We start from the raw sequence: 5227 nt of genomic DNA, 5'->3' as shown, positions 1-5227 counted from the left end.
ATAAATGAAGCTTTCAATTTTGTCTGATCGCTTCAATTAAATCATATAAACACTAAAGCAACTGTGTTGAATGAATTCAATTGCACCAAAGTAATGGTTGCTCAAAACAGGGCAACAAGTGACAGGGTACATCATATTTTAAATAAAGTGGTAATTCAACTTCCATTCAACAAAAATTCATATTTAAAAAGACATTTTAATCCTTATGGACGACTAGAGTGCAGGCGTTAAACTTAGTTTTTAAGTGTGGTTAGTTGTTTTGTGGTTAGTGTCAAGGCAAAATGAAATGAATGCTTACCTTTGAAAAACAGTAATGGGAAAATTAATTATGATTCATTGTACGCAAGCAATGCCTAATTGAGTAATGGTTCTGTTATTTCAAATGTGCGCATATTCATTCCAAATGTGTTTTTAACGATTAGGTTTTATTTGTCTTGCGTATTTGTAACTTTAAAATTAATGCACCGATAAGCAATAGTTAGTCTACATTTTTCATATCTAATTTCACATATATGTAGCTATGCAGAACATACATCTTATCTTATCTAAGGTGCTTAGATATGAAATTAAGAACAGTAAATCTATACTTCTGTATAGGCACTTACTTTTTGATATTTGGTCTCTCGATATTTCTTTCCTTGAAATTCTTCTATCTTGATATTCTGTGGTGTATTTTCAGTAGTGCAATCAATCCCCTGGGGAGGAGTGAATTGTTGCAGACACTATTATGTATATCATAAATTACTTCTTCTCAATTGCAGTAAATATATTTTTAACACATTTGGTCAGTTCACTATCTGCTCACGTTGTTACAGAAGCAAATTGGAGAAGATATGCAATATGGATATAACAAAGTATTTGCACTGGTTAGCACTGCTTTACTCGACCTTATCTTATGTTGTAAGATATGTCATTATGAGGAATACATGACCCATATGAATCATTATTCTGCTTCACACATGGCAGTCTTTCCACTTAAATAAAATATTGGTGCAAACCTTACTTTGTTAATTTTTAAAGGCCATGAAGAGCAGAAGGTTTTCACTTTCCTAGACAACGTAGAAAAATATTTTTAAATGCGAGTTCAGTGTTTATATTTCATCAAATAATGCAGGTGGTGTCCATTTTGCCTCCTTCTTACTGTGGTCTTGTTGCCCAAAGAACCCTTCAATTGCACAAGCATTGTATAAATTAAGCAGGGTTTCCTATGGGTTCAGAGCAATGTTCTTTAAAGGGGAACCCATGCTACTTTTCCAATCAATCTCTGTTTTACACCACTCCTCTGCTAGGGTAAATCTGTCCTTTCCACAAAGAACAAAAAGGTGAAAGATCCTTCTTTATGCAGAACCACAGTCCCTTGGAATTGGGTCCCCACATTTATTCGTTCTATATAACATTTTCTTGCCTTTGGGAAAGCTTAACAAACTTAGATATTTACTGATAATTAGCTACAGACACAGCTGCATGAACCACACTGCAGTACTGCAAGCAGAAGCACCCCTTCTCCTATCTACAGTCCCTGCTGTGAAAACAATACCTACTTTGTACCTCCTGAGACGTGTCCAAACTCTGCTTTGTTCCTAACTCCTACAGCTGGCAACATGGTCCTGAACTCCACATTACCATCCTGTTGTGTGCACAAGACACCCTTCGATCAGCAGGCAGCATGGGGAGAGCCGCTGATATGGCGGGGAGCCAGGGACAAACGGGGAGAGGGACGAGGCGGGGTCGCCCCGTCCTTCGGGTGTGGCCGGCGCTGATTGGTCGCCGCACCCACTGACCCAGAAGTACTAAAGTGTTTCCAGGGCAGCCGAGGGGAAACCCCACCCCTATTTAAGGGGCAGCACTGGTGCAGGCAGGTGATACATCCCATCTTAAAAAGGGACCTTTCTTTGATAGGAAGCCAATGAAGGGAAGTTAGAAGGGGAGAAATGTGATGTGATTTAGGTAGGCCATAGACCAAGCGGGCAGCTTGGTTCTGCACCAATTGGAGTCGCCGGAAGGCGTAGGCGGGGGCTCCATTGCACAGAACGTTGCCGTAATCTAAACGGGAAAGGACCATAGCCATAAGGATCAGTTTAAGAGCTGAAAAGGAAAAAAAAACGTGACATTTTTCGAATAGTGCGCTAAATAAAAAAGCAAGAAGAGACCACCGTGCTAATCTGGGAGTGTAGGGTGAGATATTGATTGAGCGTAATCCCCAGTGTCTTAACCGCATCGCTGCGGCTGCTTTTCCCGCTGTGTTCGGCAATTTTTAAAAAGCCGCGTTACATGACGAGCTCAGCTCGCCATCCGCACACGACCACCGTGGCTGATGACGAGCTGAGCTCGTCATCCGCAGCGAAGAGGTTAACAGAGGGGGAAGGAGAGGGGGAGGACCAAAAGAGGGGGGCCAAAAAATATAAGACCAAGGGTCGAGTTTACCACCAGTGAGGAGAAGCTCGGTCTTATCAGGGTTGGTCTTAAGATGGTTAAAGCTCATCCAATCCCTGATAAAGACCATCACCGACTGGAAATTGTGTATAGAGTCAGGAGAATCGGAGAGGTTAAAAATGAGCTGGAGGTCATTGGCGTAATTAAACACCATGACCTCCATCCTCTGCAGGGCAGAAATAAGTGGAAAGATATACAAATTAAAAAGAAGAGATTAGAACAAAAAAGTCAGAATGTAAAAAATGAGAACGTAGCTGGAGACTTACCTATTCTGTGGAAAGTAAAACTTTCTACCGTGCAGCACTCAAAGAGTACCACAAGGTTCTTACTGAGAAAAAAAGAGACTTTCTGGCCGAAGGGATTAATAGTGCCAATAACTCTTCCAGGGAAATTTTTAAAATTGTAAAATATTTCTCCAATCCACTTGCACTTACCCACACCCATCCTCCCTCACAGACACTATGCAACAAAATCCCTGGTTTCTATGAGGAGAAAATCACTTTGATTTACACTTCTTTTCCTGGCTCATTCGGCCTCTCCCAGACGATTAATGATCACAATCTGGAGCAGACTCTAAAGCCAGTCTTCTCAGAAATTGCTGAGATCTCTGTTCAAGCTTCATTTATTGAACTGCAGATGTGTAAATCAGGATCCCCTGGTGATCCATGGCCAGCCAAACAATATAGCGTCCTAGCATAGTGTCTTAATCCCCATCTAAATGCCATTTGGAATTCTTCACTTTGACAGGGTACGTACCCTATAGCTTGGAAACATGCCTTTCTCCTACCAATATTTAAAAAAAGCCAAGCCGACCCGGAAATCACTAGTAACTACAGACCTATCTCTCTACTCCCTGCTCCTGAGAAGGTCTTAGAGAAACTAGTGCATCAGCAACTGGCTGGGTTCATTGAGACCAACAGCCTTCTCCATGAATCTCAATCTGGCTTCCGCTCTGGTTTCAGTACGGAATCAGTTTTGATTGAAATGGCTGATTCCATACGTTGAGCTGTGGATGGAGGCTCTAAGGCATGGGTGCTCATAGTACGGCCCGCAGGCCGGGGGCAGCCCGGCAAGTCTTCCCTGGCGACCTGCGGACCGTGCAGACATCTTACCCGTGTTTGTTTGTTTTTTAAAGAATCTCAGCAAACACCCCTGCGGCAGCGTGATGCAGAGACTCTCTGTGAGGGCCGGGTGATTTCCGTCAGAGTGGGGCTGCAGGGGCCTAAGAGGTGAACAAAGCCTCATTAGCATGCAAATGGCCTTTAAAAGACCTGTGAAGTGCTCGGGTGTGGCTGGCTGGCTGAGTGTGCTTGTGCCCAGAAGCTGTCCCAGCAAGGGTACACACAGGCAGAGTGGGATGAAGAGGGAGAGGGAGGGAGGAAGGAGGCAGAGACAGACAGACAGAGGGAGAGCAAGGCAGACAGAAGGAGAGTGAGGGAGGGAGACAGAGGCAGACAGAGGTAGAGGGAGGGAGTGAGACAGAGGCAGAAAGAGGGAGAGGGAGGGAGACAGGCAAACAGAGGGAGAGCAAGGGAGACAGACGGAGAGCGAGGGAGGCAGAGCGAGGGAGACAGAGGCAGATAGAGGGAGAGCGAGGGAGGGAGACAGGCAGACAGAGGAAGAGCGAGGGAGGGAGGCAGAGGCAGACAGAGGGAGAGCGCGGGAGAGAGACAGGCAGACAGAGGGAGAGCGGGGGAGGGAGACAGAGGCAGACAGAGGGAGAGCGAGGGACGCAGACAGAGGGAGAGCGAGGGAGACTGAGGCAGACAGGGAGAGCGAGGGAGAGCGAGGGAGGGAGACAGGCAGACAGAGGGAGAGCGAGGGAGGGGGACAGGCAGACAGACAGAGAGTGAGGGAGAGCGAGGGAGGGAGACAGGCAGACAGAGGGAGAGCGAGGGAGGCAGCGCGAGGGAGAGCGAGGGAAGCAGAGCGAGGCAGAGCGAGGGAGATAGTAGGAGAGCGAGGGAGACAGAGGGAGAGCGAGGGAGAGCGAGGGTGACAGAGGGAGAGCGAGGGAGACAGAGGGAGAGAGAGGGAAGGACACGGCAGACAGAGGGAGGGAGACAGAGGCAGACAGAGGGAGAGTGAGGGAGGGAGACAGAGGCAGACGGAAGGAGCGCGAGGGAGACAGAGGGAGAGGCAGGGAGACAGGGAGAGAACAGGGAGACAGAGGGAGAGCGAGGGAGGGAGAGCAAGGGAGACAGATGCAGACAGAGGGAGAGCGAGGGAGGGAGACAGGCAGACAGAGGGAGAGCGAGGGAAAGACAGAGCGAGGGAGGGAGACAGAGTGAGTGAGGGAGACAGAATGAGTGAGTGAGGTAGACCTCAAAGTGAGTGAGGGAGACCTCAGAGTGAGTGAGGGAGACCTCAGAGTGAGTGAGGGAGACCTCAGAGTGAAGGAGGGAGAAGGAGAGAGAGGGAGACAGAGGGAAGGAGGGAGAGGGAGGGAGAGGGAAGAAGAGGGAAGGAGGGAGAGGGAAGGAGGGAGAGGGAAGGAGGGAGAGGGAAGGAGAGAGAGGGAGACAGAGGGAAGGAGAGAGAGGGAGACAGAGGGAAGGAGGGAGAAGGAAGGAGAGAGAAATAGAGGAAGGTAGAGGGAAACAGAGAAAGGGAGAGGGAAACAGAGAGAGAGAGACAGAGAGAGAGTGAGATAGTCAGAGTGAGTGAGACAGAGGGAGAGAGGGAGTGAGACAGTCAAAGTGAGTGAGACAGTGGGAGAGAGGGAGTGAGACAGTCAGAGTGAGTGAGACAGAGGGAGACAGAGAGACAGGGGTAGAGAGAGAGGGAGACAGAG

This window comes from Lissotriton vulgaris, unplaced genomic scaffold (genome assembly GCF_964263255.1).
Source record: "Lissotriton vulgaris unplaced genomic scaffold, aLisVul1.2 SCAFFOLD_5078, whole genome shotgun sequence".
In the NCBI taxonomy this organism is placed as follows: Eukaryota; Metazoa; Chordata; class Amphibia; order Caudata; family Salamandridae; genus Lissotriton; species Lissotriton vulgaris.
The sequence above is the reverse complement of the archived record's forward strand: the minus strand, read 5'-3'. Positions refer to the sequence as shown.